Source organism: Vicugna pacos, chromosome 9 (genome assembly GCF_048564905.1).
Source record: "Vicugna pacos chromosome 9, VicPac4, whole genome shotgun sequence".
Classification (NCBI taxonomy): Eukaryota; Metazoa; Chordata; class Mammalia; order Artiodactyla; family Camelidae; genus Vicugna; species Vicugna pacos.
In genome coordinates this window covers 24081744-24097036 of record NC_132995.1, presented here as the reverse complement: position 1 = coordinate 24097036, position 15293 = coordinate 24081744, and the positions used below count along the sequence as shown (strand labels likewise).

At 41.6% G+C, this 15293-nt stretch overlaps 2 long non-coding RNA genes across 2 annotated transcripts in view; both read left to right on the top strand.

Moving 5' to 3' along the window:
- The window catches only part of LOC116281884 (uncharacterized), a 50741-nt gene extending 45583 nt beyond the window's left edge, over positions 1-5158 (top strand). Inside the window, exon 7 of the long non-coding RNA XR_004191337.2 lies at positions 4918-5158. This is a non-coding gene — a long non-coding RNA (uncharacterized lncRNA). The remainder of the gene's footprint in view (positions 1-4917) is intronic.
- Positions 5159-10122: 4964 nt separating this feature from the next.
- Positions 10123-15277, top strand: LOC140698110 (uncharacterized). Its single transcript, XR_012075571.1, has 3 exons — positions 10123-10346; positions 10795-10943; positions 15002-15277. It is a non-coding gene; the product is annotated as an uncharacterized lncRNA (long non-coding RNA).
- The last annotated feature ends 16 nt before the right edge of the window (positions 15278-15293 follow it).

Sequence of the window (15293 nt, the reverse complement as noted above, 5' to 3'; positions counted from 1 at the left end):
TAGATAATTAGGTGTATTTATCTGTTTGTGGAGGCCCTGGGGCTTGAACCCAGGGCCCCGTGCACGCTAAGCACACGCTCTACCACCCGCTTCATCATCTTCTTCTTTTTGCTTTAGCTGTCAAGAATCTTACAGCTGCATTTCTAGTCGGCCTTTAACACTTGCCCTGAGTTCATGGAATCAATTTTTATGGCTTTACCTCCTTCTGCTTTCATTTAATTATTGAATCTCCATTTTCTCTTCACTCTCAGTTTTGTCTTCTTTTTGTTATGGTTGTTAAGCTGTGTTTAAAAAAAATTCTTTAATTTCTCTTTTAGCAGGAGCCTGAAAGTAAATAAATATGTAAACAAACAGCACACTTAAATGCTTTTATACATTCTAAGCTGTTTAGTAGTTACTTAAAAACCAAATTGAATATTAAAGTGATAACATTTTTAAATTATTTTTTAATTTTTTATAGAGGTATAGCTGATTTAAAATATGATATAAGTTTCAGGTGTAAAATAGATGCTCCATTTATTGTTACTGTAAAACATTGGCTGTATTCCCTGTGTTGAAAGATACATCCCTCTAATGTGTTTACATTACATGTTGCAGTTTGTATAAGAAAGTTTCGTAACACAGAGTCTGGAACTTGGCTCTGTGACCCACGTTCACGCTCACCCTGCCTGTCAGTGCTCAGGCCCTCACTGCTGTCTGCAGGGGAGCGAGTGAAGGCAGCTCTCTTCGGCCCTGGCACCACCCTCTGAGTGGCAGTGACAGCAGTGACTGTGTGTGGACATGCAAAGTGTTATTCCAAGAGCTTTACATGCGTTTCTGCATTTAATAATTAAAGCCTTCCTGTGATGAAGCGTTTTATGTTTTTAATGTATAATACATTTTATTTTGATATTGACAGACTTCAAACCTCTGGAAAATTTACAGGAGTAGTACAATAAACGCTTAGATACAGTTCACATAAAAGGGCACTATTTTTTGTGTCTGGCTTATTTTAGCATAAAGTTTCAAGGTTCATCCATATTGTAGCCTGAATCAGTACTATATTCTTTTGGTTTGATAATATTCTTTTTCTTTTTTTTCGTTTTTGGTCTATTTAAAAATATTTTCATTGAAGTCTAGTCAGTTTATAATGTTGTGTCAGTTTCTTGTGTACAGCACAACACTTCAGTTACATAGGAGCATACCTGTATTCATTTTCATATTATTTTTCAACATAAGTTACAATAAGATATTAAATATATTTTCCTGTGCTATACAGTATAAACTTGCAGTTTATTCTATACATACTCATTATCTGAAAATCTTGAACTCCCAATTTATTCCTTCCCACATCCTCTCCCCTCTGGTAACCATAATTTGGTTTCTATGTCTCAGTGTCTGTTTCTGTTCTGTAGATAAGATAATCTTTTTGTTTCTTTGTTTTCGTTTTTGTTTTTGTTTTTGTTTTTAGATTCCACATGTGAGCGATCTCATATTGTATTTTTCTTTCTCTTTCTGGGTTATTTCACTTAGAATGACTTTCTCCAGGTCCATTGATGTTGCTGCAAATGGCATTAATTTATTCTTATTTTATGGCTGAATAGTAGTCTATTGTAGAAATATACTACAACCTCTTTATCCAGTCATCTGTCAGTGGACATTTAGGTTGTTTCCATGTCTTGCTATTGTAAATAGTGCTGCTGTGAACATTGGGGTGAAGGTGCCTTTTTGAATTACGGATCCTTCTGGATATATGCCGAGGAGTGGGATTGCTGGGTCATATGGGAGGTCAATTTTTTGTCTTTTGAGGAACCTTTATACAGTTTTCCACAATGGCTCCACCAAACTGCATTAACACCACAGTGTAGGAGGGTTCCCAATTCTCCGCAGCCTCTCCAGTATTTATTGTCTGTGAACTTCTGAATGATGGCTATTCCGACTGGTGAGAGGTGATGCTTGATTGCAGTTTTGATTTGCATTTCTCTGATAATGATATTGAGAATTTTCTCATGTGCATTTTGGCCATTTGTATGTCTTCATTGGAGAAATGTTTCTTTAGGACTTCTGCCCATTTTTGAATTGAATTGTTTGTTTATCTTTCTTATTAAGTGTAAAAGCGGTTTACATATTCTGGGAATTATGCCCTTGTCAGTTTCATTTATTGCAACTATTTTCTCCCATTCCATAGGTTGTCTTTTTGTTTTGCTTTTTGTTTCCTTTGTTCTGCAAAAGCTTGTAAGTTTAATTAGATCCCACTTGTATATTTTTGCTTGTATTTCTATTGCTTGAGTAGACTGCTCTAAGAAAATATTGCTGAGATGCATGTCAGATGTTTTGCCTATGATTTCTTCTAAGAGGTTTATAGTGTCTTGTCCACATGTTTAAGACTTTAAGCCAGTTTAAATTCATTTTTATGTATGCTGTGAGGGAGTAATCTAACTTCATTGATTTACATGCAGCTGTCCAGTTTTCCCTACACCATTTGCTGAAGAGGCTGTCTTTACTCCATTGTATGTTCTCACATCCTTTGTCAAAGATTCAATTACCAAAAGATTGTGGGATTATTCTTGGAAAATTTGTTTATCCGTTCATTGATGGATATTGTTTGTAACTTTTGGCTACTTTGAATGATACTTCTATGAATATTGATGTGCAAGTTTTTGTGAAAACATGTTTTCTTTCTTTTGGCTGCACAGTTGACTCGCCATATCTGTAGTTTCCACTACATGGATCCAGATGGCTGATTGTAAAGGGACTCAAACATCCTTTGATTTTGGTATCCATGTTGGGGAGTTCCTGAATCCAACTCCCCGAAGATACTGAGGGATGACTCTATATGTAGGAATGGAATTGCTGAGCCATATGACTCTAAGCTTTTGAGGAAACACCAGACTTCTGCAAAGAAGCTGCACCATTGTCCCTTTCCACTGGCCGCATATGAGGTTCCCCTGCCTCCTGAACGACACTTGTTATTGTCCATGTTTTGATTATAACCATCCTAGTGGGTGTAAAATGAGATGTCATTTTGATTTTGATTTGGTTAGTGATGCTGAACATTTTTTCATATGCTTATTGGCCATTTGTACATCTATTTAAATTCATGGTAAATTTAAAAATTGGGTCTATTTTCTTGTATTGTTCAGTTGTAAGCATTTGTTATATAACCTGGGTACTATTCTCTTATTAGATACATGCTTTGCAAAATTTTTCTCCTATTCTGCATATTGTCCTTTCACTATAGTTTTTTTAAACATTAAAAACAATTTCTTTATAGGGGAGGTAATTAGATGTATTGATTTATTTTATTTTTCTTGCTAAGCACACACTCTATCACTTGAGATATCCCCTTCCCCTGTCATTTCACTTTCTTGATGATGTCCTTTGCAACAAAAAGGTTTTAATTTTGATGATGTCCAGTTTATCTGGTTTTTTCTTCTATCACTTGTGCTCTTCGTACTGTATCTAGGAAACCAAAGCCTATCATAAGACCACAAAGATTTATACTGTGTCTTCTTTTAGAAAATTTATAGGTTTAGTTTTACATTTCTGTCTGAGATCTATTTTGAATTAATTTTTATTTGTTATATAAAATATGGGGGTCCAGATTCCAGATTGATTCTTTTGCCTGCAGATACCCAGCTGTCCCTGTACCATTTGTTGTATAGACTATACTTTCAATGGAGTGTTGTTGGCACCCTTGCGGAAAACTGTCTGTAAAAGTAAGTTTTTTCCCCCTGGGGTATTATTGTGTCTCATAGATTTATTTATCCAAACTTATGCCAGTACCATACTGACTTGTGTACTATAGCTTTTTAGTACCCTTTAAATTGAGTCCTCAAACTTTACTATACTTTTTCAAGGTTGTTGTGGCTGTCCTGGGCCCCTTGCACGTCCATATGAAATTTGGGATCATTTTTTCAATTTTTGCAAAGAAGTCAGCTGGAATTTTTATAGGGATTCCACTGAATATGTAGATCACTTTGGGGAGTCTTAACATTTTGGATAATATTGTCTATCATTCCATGAAAATGGGATGTCTTCCATATATGTAGATCTTTTCAAATTTATTTTGGTGATACTTCAAAATGTTCAATGTACAAATCTTGTAAATTTTTGTTAAATGTATCTCTCATTTTATTTTTAATGCTGTTGTAAATGGAAAGGCTGAGTTTCTTATGGGTGGGACTATATATCAATCTTCTTACTTCTAGAATTCCTTCACAGCAAATACCCTAGGTTCATATTTGCTACATAAATCTATACACAACTATTTCCCACCTCGTGTTATAAGAAACCAAGACCCAAGTTAAGCTACCTGAACACCTATGTGGAAGTGAGAAATGAGGCCCTTGGGTGAGGCTTTGTGCAGATGATACTGAGAGTTATTCAGGATGGCTTCTTCTTAATTTCTTTTAAACAACCCTTTTGGTGTATTTAGTCAGATACATTGAGAACATGCACTTTTGATGTGCAGAGGAGCTAAGACTATCATTTCAAAATAACTTCTAGTGAGAGTGTTGTACTTGAAACCTAATTTGCATCAATCTTTGAAGATTTATGTTTCAGGAGCTTTGACTAAAGAACATCTGTCTTTATTCAATAACGACAACTAAAAGCTCAAGCAACATGTAAGAGTTTGAGCAAACTGCCCCCGCCCTGTATTGCTGGTTGGCTGCAGCTGTAACTGGAGTCAGCGCTTACCTCTCCCAGTAAGCTTGTGCTGAACAGCTCAAAGGGGTTCATCCAACAGTTTGTCAGTAGTCTGTTGGACAAAGTCATAAAACATTGATTGAAGTTTGCTGTAATGACATATATTCTTATTAATATTAAGTAAGCACATATTGAGTGCCTACTGTATGATGGAATTGTCCCTCAGCCTCACATGAATATTATTTCTCTTAAAACCTCACATATTTCCTTGTTATTCTCACTTTACAGATAAGGAGACTGAGAATTATGTCTTCTCTCTTTTGGAGGGAGCGCATTATCAATGACGGGAATTTGTAAGGAAAAAGATATTGATTCATCCTGAGAAAACATTTTTCTGAGAGGTAGCAATGAAGAAGATGAACACTGAAGAAGGTAATCATTGTTCGAGTGAGACAAGCCCTGGGTTATACGAAGTCAGCAACCGTGTCCTGGTCACGGCACGTGTAGAGATGCGTGGTGGGTGAGGCGGCGCGGCTGCACAGGGAACACGGGTGCCGGGCCGTTGGGCCGTGCTCAGGCCCGGTGGGGCTTTCTCTTAAGGGCAGTGGACCGTCCTTGACAGATTTTAAGTAGGGGAGTGGGGTGCTCTCGTAGTTCACTTTTGTCTTTTAGAATGCTTGGAAACATTTAGAAGACTTGGCAGGAGGTGATGTGATGAGTCAGAGTAGGGTGGTTGCCAAGTGTAGCAGTGTTCAGTTTTCAAGTGATTTTCAGTCCCAAGTTTGTGGCTCAGTAGCCATGTCACTTTGGATGATGCACTCAAGGAAGTGAAACAATTTATCTAATCAATTGAAGCAGTGATGTACCCATTTCCCAGGACTGTTGTGGAGATCCAGTGAGATAACGTGTGCACAGTGTGCAGCGTGGTCCCCAGCACAGAGTCAGTGCTGAGTGAGTACCAGTGAGTACCTTGTAAGTCAGGTGAGGGTGGTGGGACTCGGTGACTGAGGATATCTGGGCCCTGAAGGAGGAGTCCATTCACATCTGTGAGTTATGGGCCTGAGTTGGGAGAGGCAGGGAGACCTTACCCCCCGACAAGGGGACCTGGGCAGGGCGGCTATGGGAGGAGCACCATGAAGTCAGCTCTGTGCAGGTGGAGTTGGAGGTGCCCTTGAGATATCTAAGTGCAGTGTCACGAGCTCAAAGAGGAAGTCTGGACCTGGGCTGTACATTTTCCCATAATCTCAAACCCTGAGGAGGCCGAAGTATTGATCACTGAACGTTAAGACATACTTTAGAGGACAAATGAATAGTAGTAGTATCATCTCTGTCATCAAAGCTCACGTCTCTTTATTCATCACTCACTTTGCTAACTGGGTACTTACAGAGATCACTTCAAAGTTCTCTCCTGGGCCCAGGCTCCACAGAAAAGAGCTGGTGAGTCTCCCTCTTTTCCAGAAGAAGACACATTTAGCTGGTAGAATTCTGTACCTTCCCAGACTTAGGATATTAGTTTGTTATATTAATTCTATTTTCTGTTGGCCATGTCCTGACAGGAGAAACATTTTACCTCATGGACATGTTTCAATTAGCTGTTACTGAGAATTGCTGATCTGATCCATAGTGTATGTATTATATTAACTTTGAAGAATAGTTATCATTTTTCTGTATTTGCCCTTTAATTTTGTTTGCCCCTTCAATGTTCTATGCTATTTGGGGCCATATTTTTTTTAATTAAAAAATGTCTGTTAACAGTTAAGGAAACAAAAGCAAAGATAAAATGCACATGAGAGCTAAATTTAGAAAATGTCTAGTGTGTTTCCTTTCTCGTCAATGGAGGGTTCTAGAAACTCGTGAAAACCTTCATTATACAAGTTCCTTAAAATGCTGATTAAGAAATAAAACCTTACTTCCTCATCTTTCAAGCTGCACAACTAATTGTCAAGAAAGTGAGGGGAAATCCTCAGAAGCCAAGACAAACGTGAAAACAGGGATTCTGGGAGATACGTGAGCCTTAGAAGCCCTGGAGTGCTGGTTGGCTCCTGAACTGATTTTCAGTTGCCTTGACAGGAGTGCAGGAGGTGAGACCCAGGCCTCTCACACTGGGAGTTGGATGCCTGATTATATTATCGGCCAAGCCCATCCCGAGAATCTTGGTTTACTAAAGGGTGTAATAGGAAAAAATAATTCCTCAAGGCAAGAAATTAAGGAAAGTCAATTTTGTTGGAAGAGAGGAAAAATAACAAATCCAAAGTAAGGATATTGTTTAAAGCTGTTCTGGCATGAGAGTGACCACAAAATCCTGGCAGAAAAGCACAGCTACTCCTTGATTGAGAAGTTGTGTTTTGAATGAATCAGTGAACAGCCATTCCGAAAAAGGCCTCCAGAGTCTTGTGGATCAAGATACTGGACCACAAACACCTCTCTTCCAAGGTCTCATTGAAATAACCAGAAAGGTTTTAAAGGAAAGAAGCCATAATCATAGATCTATTTATTGACATTACTTTATGCTAGGAATTCAGAGGTGACTATGTAGTTGTCTCCTCTTTTATGGACCTTACTTTCTCTTTGGGGAGACAAAATGACATAGTTGGGTAGCTTGTTGGAGGTAGGTGTTAGTCTGTTGCAATTAGCCAGGAGAGGAGATTAAGAAAACAGTGAAGGGTGGGTGATCTTTTTAGCTGAGGACAGTCTTGTTCACTTGGCTTTTAATTGCAGGCTCAATGAGCTGTCACTGGAGGGAATAGATCTTACGGATGATGGACATAGCTCAGGCCTCTTTGGAATGGGCAAGTGAACCTTGAGAAAGACACTCAAATCTGTGAAGATATTAAAGTTCACTTGAACGTGCCCCATCCCTGAGCCAAAGATAGGACAAATATGCAGCACTTCTTGAGGACAGAGGAGTGGTTTTTAAGGTTCTCCAAGAATGAATCCCAGGGAACCGAGACGGCCAGTTGTCAAACTGAGACTTTGTTCTTTGGACGGTGCACCGACCAAGGGTATTGGCCTTTTATATGTTTCCATTTCTCTTTAATACATGTCTGTTGATGAGGACGTGGGCATAAGTGTTTGACACCTTGTCGAGGCGACTTTGGGTACCTGCCTAGAAGCACGGGCACAGTTGTGGCTTCGTCATACATATTGCAGCCCATCCCTTTCCCCGGCTCTGTGATCACGGCAGAGTGGTTCCTTGTTGACCAGACCGTCTCCTCTGTGACATCATAACCCATGAAAAGACAGGAGCGTATTAACTTGGCTTTGTTAAAGTCAAAGGAACAGATCAAATATGGAGTAGGATTTGTTATTTCCTATTTCAGTAGTGCCATGGAGAAGGCACTTTGGGCAGCTTTTTGTAGTGTCCTGGAGGCTTTCTCTCTCAGCTTCTGGGCGTCTCTATTGAAAATCCTTCATAGCTTTCTGATCTGCTGGAAAAGCACTCCTCCTATTTTGCCCTGAAGATGTGTTCTGTTTATAACTCATCTCTACTCCTTGGAAAACAACTCAATAAAAACTCAGTTGGTTTTCCACCAGCCATGGGCAGGGGTGAGGAATACCGTGTGATTATTTCATAAAATAATAATAATAATAATAAAAGTATTAATAATAATAATTAATAATAAAAAGAAGTCTTAAAACAACACTGAGCACATCGCAGAGAGTCAATAAATGTATTCTGGCTTAAATCAAAAGTGATGACTCAGTGATTCCATGGCTGCTGTACTTGCTAAGCTAGTTACTCCTTTGCTGCATTACACTTTTTTTTTAACTGAAAAAGTAATACAAGCAAATGGTTTAAAAAAACTCAAACAGAGCACAAAAATACACAAGTGAAAGAAGTTTTTCCTCATCCTGTTTTCTTTCAGCCCTCTGTGGAGATGGCACTGTTTACTATCCTTTGGGTGCTTTTCCAGATATGCTTTGCACATTCCCACCTATGTATGTAAATTCCTTTAACGTTTTAGTTATTTTTAACTTAAAGGGATTTAAATCCTCAAGTGGCTTCTGCCCGGGTAATAGAACAGAACAAATCTGACTCCATATTAGATCTGTTCCTTTGAATTTAACCCTATGCTCTGTCTCCTAGGCTTCATCTTGCTTGTAAAACAATGTTGCTTAGAGCCTGAAATATACAGGAGAGCCTATTCTCAAGGCTCTGATCTTTAAGGATATTTAACACTTTTTCATTCATAAAAAGATAACAAATTGCAGAATAGAAAATAACGTTTGTTTAGTTGGAGGTTTACAGGGATCTGACCCAGGCAGATAGCTGCAAGAACAAAGGATTCTAACAAGAAGGATTTCCTACACCAAGAAGTTTGCAACAACCAAGCACGTAGGAGAGCCTGAATTGTGACTTGGGGAGATGGCTTTCCAGGACATTATTTTGCCATTTAGGTCTACAGAAACTTGCTATTCCATGCCCCAACACCTGGTCTCCCAACTTATTGGCTTGCCTTGCACTGAGGAGAATGAATTTGGACTTGGTAACACTCCTATCTACCTAGAAAGCTGGGCACTGGAGCTGAGTGTTACGGAAACAGTCCAGCCAAGAAACAAGCACCACTCGGAGTGTTGGAGTACTCAGATTTATTATGCCGGTGGGCTCATAGGGGCTTCTGCTCTGAAGTTCTGAGCACCTCCAAGACGTTCACATGAGGTTTTAAAGGCTTAATTACAAGTAAGGGGGTATTAGCCAATAAGGCTCAAAGAACAAAAAGCAAGGAATCAGTACACTGGAGCTTATCAATTTGTAATAGATCACTTTACTGACACTTGTTGAGCTTGGATTTACGAGTTAGCTTGTTAGCCCAATAACTGACACTAAATTTCAGATTTACGAGATAGCCCAGCAGAATTTAGATCAGTAAACTGACACTTATCACACTTAGATTTGTTACTTAGCTTGTTAGTCCAGCTGGACATTTCCTTCACATGAGGACAGCTTTCCCACACCCAGGGAACTACTGTAAGTCCTTAATGTTTCCACTAGGGTGGGGTGTGGTTTCCCCAGGAGGGATTGGGACTATGCACCAACACTCAGGCAGTCTGCTCTGTCTGTGGCTCTGATCTTGTACCACACCGCCAGCCCAACACCTGGGACAGTGGAGCTAAGGCAGAGATCTTGCCTGCCTGTTTCCCAGCGTGTAAAAGGGGAATATATACTCTTCCCAAGGTAGTTCTGAGCAACAACACCTGCGGGTGCTTGGTTCCCAGAGTAACAGAAAACTCAGTTCCGCGTGGGGGCAACGGGTGTGATACCTGTAGGGTTTCTGCAGAAGCATCGGATGGAGGGCTGGATCAGGGAGGTAAAAACTTCAGCTGCGGGCCTTGAAGTGTTGCAAAAAGGTACAGAGGCAAGTCTGCCGCCTCCTTCGCTGTGCCCCAGAGGTAAAGCTTTTTCTCTTCACCTCCGCTTCTCCCCTCCCCTGTGCAGATCCCTGCCTTCTCTCTGCTCTCCCTGTCCATCTGTCTCCCTCAGCTTTTACCCTCCTCTCAACCTGCTCCCATCTTCTTCCTCCCTCGCTGCCCCACCTTCTCTCTCAGAACAGAGGATCGCTGGCCCTCCTGCGCAAGCGCAGTCGGTGACAGCTGGACCGCTGGTTGGAAGCTCCGTTTCCGAGCCTGGGATCGGCCCCAAAGGCTTCTCAGCTCTGTCGCCCGTTAGGCCTCTGGCTCCTGCCTGGGGCCTGGGCCTCTGGCTGTGGAAGTGCAAGGTGGGGGGCTCCCGGGAAAGGGGTCAGGCGGCTGTGGGAGGGCGGTCGGCCTGTCACAGCCCCCCAGGGCGCCATTCAGCCTGTTTTCAGCTGCATTGCTCTGGCCAGACACCTCTGTCCGCGCCACCTGCCCCGGAGCCCCATCCACACCTGTCCAGGGCCAGGCTTGCACCTGCCGCCTCTCACCCAGCCGGTCTCCCCTCAGTCCGCGGCTGGCGTCCCCTTACCCTCTCCCGCCCCCATGTCCTCTCCTCCTGGGCTTCCTCTCCTAGGCTGCCAGCATGTCCCCACCAATGGGCGGGCTGTGTACAGGGCGGGCCGGGTCTGCGGACCTGCAAGAGGAAGCTGGGGCTGGGGATGGCCTCCGAGCAGGGCTGCAGCCCGCATTTCCAGTCCCCCAGCTTTCCATGCCCCGCGACCCCGGGGCTGCCCTGCTCTTCCTTTCCAGCTCCCTGAGGACCAGCTCAGTGTCATGGGCACTGCTCCCTTGGCTGAGAGTCTCAGGCTATTACGCCCAGCTTCTCCTGGTGGAGTCTGGAAAAGGGAGCATCAGTGCTGATCGAGCTTCTGTCTCCTCCCTCAGTGTTTCTGCCCCAGGTAAGTACCTTGAACACTTTCAGGTGTCATGATGGCGGTGTTGATGTCACATATTTTTATAGTGAGAGGGATTACAGTGTTGAAAGCGGGGCTTGGTTCAGTTAAAAATGAGCTGAAGGCATGAGGCTGTCTCATCCTCCTTCCTTCCCTCTCCCAGAGTGAAACGTGAGACAGTCGATTTTAAAAAGAGAGTTACAGTCCCTAACTAGACCAGCCCAGCTATTGTGTATTAACAGGAACCGCACCTCCAGAGGCGTTGGAGATCCAGGGACATTACAATCCTAAAGAGCTCCTGGCACAGTTTGGCTTGTTTTGGTTTCTTGTTTTTCTTAAATTGTGGGGCAGACAAGTGGTATAAAGGGAAAAATAATTGTCAAGAAATATTTTTTCACATAAGAGTTTTATTGTGATATAGTTCACACACCATGAAGTCCGTCCATTTAAATGGTACAATTCAGCAGCTTTTAGCATATTCACATTTGTGCAACCAGTATTATTCCAGAAGGTTTTCATCACTTCAGAAAGACCAGTGGAAATGAATGACCTATCTACCCCTGCCCAGTGGTGGTTCTAAAGAAGTTTCTTGGCTATTCCTGACCATAAATTAACTTGTTACATTCCATGAAAAATCTGGTAGGAATTCTAATCAGAATTGCAATGAATCTGTCTACCAAAACTGGAAGAATAAATGTTTTTATGGCATAAACTTCTTCTACCCATGAATATATCTGGGACCCTATCTTTTCATCTGTCCAGAGCCTGGCCTATGGGGAGTCCTCACTACTTTTGGGCTTGTGAATGATGAGATTCTATACATCGTTAGTTGTAACTGTAGCCTTTCACAGAAGAGAAAAGTAACCTCAGTGAAGCCAAGTGACTCTCTCATGGTTAGAAAGAGTGACAGCCAGTGCTGGAGTGATCCAGTGGACTTGGTGCTTGCAACCAGAATTCACCACCTACAGCTAAGGGGATTTGAGAGTTCTTTTATTTTTTCTTATTGGCGTTGCTTTTATTTTTACTTATTTTTTTAAATTATTTTTTATTGAAGTGTAGTCAATTTACAATGTTAATTTCAGATGTACAGCAGAGATTCAGTTATAAACATATGTATATGTATGTACATAAGTTTTAGATTGTTTTTAGCACCACTCATTACAAGAAATTGAATTTAGTCCCCTGTGCTATATAGTAGGTCCTTGTCATTTATTTGATATTTATTAATATTTATCTGTTAATTTTCCCTTTCCTGCCTGCTAACCACAGTTTGCTTTCTATGACCATGAGTCCATTTCTAGTAGCACAGTTTTTCCTAGTAATATATGCTCTTTGGCTTCTTTCAGTTTCAGTAATTCCATCTTATGTGTTGGCACTTTTCTTCTGGTGGCCTTATGTGGTTTGCCCATGTGGTAATACAGATCTGTATTTGGGAGAACTCCAGGCGTCGTGTAGTTCCTGGTACAGAGTGTCCACTGAGTTGATGCTTGAACTGGGAAAAAAGCACAGTAAATGTTGGAATTTCCACTATGGTTGAGAATTCTAGGTTTCTATAACCTGTTTAATCCCACCTTAATATTGGCTGCACCCATACAGTGTAATTTGGTTGAATTTCATGTTATGGTGGTGTAGAGACAGGGCCTTGTATGTTTCTTCTCTTTCCTTTTTCTAACACTCATTCCCCTAGGCCTCCCTGATCCTCCCCCAGAAGTGCCAAGGGCTGGCTTGGTGCTGCACTGAGGCAATATTTTTTAATAAGGCCCTTTCCTCATCTCTTCTGAGCCTCCGTTTCTTTCTCTGCACAATGAAGGCTTAGACTAGATAAGTGCTTCTCAGTTTCTTTTAAAGCCATGTTTCCTTTGAGAAACAGAAAATGCATATCTCTCCTCTCAACCCAACACTTTAGATTTTGATAAGTCCACCAAAGAGTGAAATTGCTCATTGTGGAAAACTGATGTGATTGTGATTCTAGGTGGCACAGAAAACACTCTACAGAAATTGATTTCAGGGAGAGGGCAGGAGAGAGGCAGCATGTCACACTTTCTAGTGTGAGCACTGGATCAGGGGCTTGGGTTTAAATACGGTGTCTGACGTGGCATCTTTCTAATCTTGTACAATTTGATAAAATTCTCTACCTCATTTTCTTGATGTGTCAAGTTGGGGTGATAATATTTTAGGGCTTTTGTGAAACATTATCTACATAATCCATTTGTGTCTCAGTAGAAACTAGACCTGCTAGGGATTCAGGGACTTGTTTAAAAAAAAAATCTTGTCATAGCACTCTGTGTGTATTTTGATGTTCCTGGAGGGTGAAGGTTGAGTCTAAAATCCATCATGGTACAGGTGGCCAATAGTTCTCTGTGCCCCAGATTGCACCCTCCTCCCCAGTCCTCTTCCTCTCAGTCCAGGATGAAGTTTCCTAGTAGATATGCACAGAGGTCTTGTGGAAATGGCTTTTCACTTTATTGCTTCACCAAGAAGGGCTGCCATCATGATCTCTGTGGTCAGATTTTGGTGACCTGAAGTCTATGCAATTGGGGGTTTCTATTTAATAAAAAGAAAAAAATTACAAGTACAAAATAAGGCCTAGGGTGGTGACAGGGCACTTGGAAGTGGGGACCATTAGCTTTGTCAGCTTCAGGTGCAGTGGCCTATGGCCACGAGGACCCATCCTCGTGCTCTGAAGTTGGAGGAACCAGTGGGTTCAGTGGGAATATTTGCTGAGTGTATTTCATGGGCTGGGCATTGTCCTATTTGTACTGTGTGTTCCGTATTTAAGAGAGTGAGATCATGTAACCTCAATAGCCTCTTTAAAAATTACACTTTTTATTTTGAGATGTAATGTAGATTTCCATGTAGTCGTAAGAGATAATATGGAGAGGGCCTATGGACACTTTGCCTAGTTTTCCTTAATGGTTCCATCTTGCAAAGTTGGGGTACAATTAATTACTGACACACTAACAGTTTGAGGTTTATGTTATTGCCCTCATTTCCATTCATGATTAAGCTGGGGCTTAGAGAAGCACACAGGCCTGCCCAGGTCACCCACATGTTTAGTGCAGAGTCGGGAGGAATGTGGGATTGGTATTCCCAGGCAGTACCATTATGATGGTCTGTGGCAGGGAGCAGCATTCAATTTTCTTGTTTATTCATTCATTCAAGAAACATTTATTGAGTAACCTCTGTGGATCAGATGCTTTCATAAGGTTATCTGATTCTTCAGCAGTACTGAGAATCAGGTAATATTTTCTTTTTTTTAATCTGATTAAATTACCTCTGAGAAGTTATAACCCCCAACAAAGGAAATATAGCTCATGAAGGAGAGATAGTAAATTTGTACAGACCCCCTTTTTGTGTAGGTGGTACCCTGGGCATTTTACATTTGCAAACTTCCGTCATCCAGATATATTCTGGTAAGGAGAGAATTTTTTTATTTTTTAACTTAAGTATAGTCAAGTTTACAATGGTGTGTCAATTGCAAAGTGATTTTCAATTTTGAATAAAACAATATTTTTTGAGGAGGTTAATTAGGTTTCTATATTTGTTTCATTTTTTAAAATGAGGTACTGGTGTTTGAACCCAGGGCCTCGTACATGCTAAGCCGTGCTCTACCAGTGAACTGTACCTTCCTCCCCAAGGCAAGTTTTATTATCGCTTATTCTGCAGCTTAGGAGTTCAAATAAATTGGAGTTGAAATCCAGATCTTTTGATCCCACTGTGTTCCTTTTCTTTATATTCTGCTGAAGGGGTTTGGGGAAAGCAGTTCCTTTGTTCATTTCTTTATTCAGCATTTTTGAGCAGTGACTTTGCATCAGGGCCTGGCTAGGTGTTTCGAAACAGAAAACAAGAAATGACCCTTCTCTGCAGGGTCAGGAAGCCTAGACCAAAAGCTGGGTAATGTGATCCGAGCTACGGTAGCCATGTGAAGACTCTGAGGACAAACTGTACCCCCGGCTTTCCTTGGGCTTCCCTTGCCTTCTGGCTGGTACACACCAGGTCACCGCAACCCAGATGGCCCACAGCCCACAGCAGAGTATGTATCTCAATCTCCTCTCCCCTCTCAGCAGGGCCTGCAACATGAGCATCCCTGACTCTGTGCAGTGTGCTGAGGACCACCAGACTCTTCCCGTTGTGGTCTAAACCATGAGGATCATCTGAGAGGAGAATTTCTTTTGCATCTATAAGCGAATCTCCTTGGTGAGCCAGATCAGCCCGTGCGGCTCCCAGTGGGCACCCTGTATCCACTACAGGCACCACTATGCACCCGAGAATGCGTGGAGTGGCTTCCAGACCCACCGCAAGGTCGTGGGCCTTGTCACCATTAGCGACTGCCTCTTGGCCAAGACCTTCTAGAAG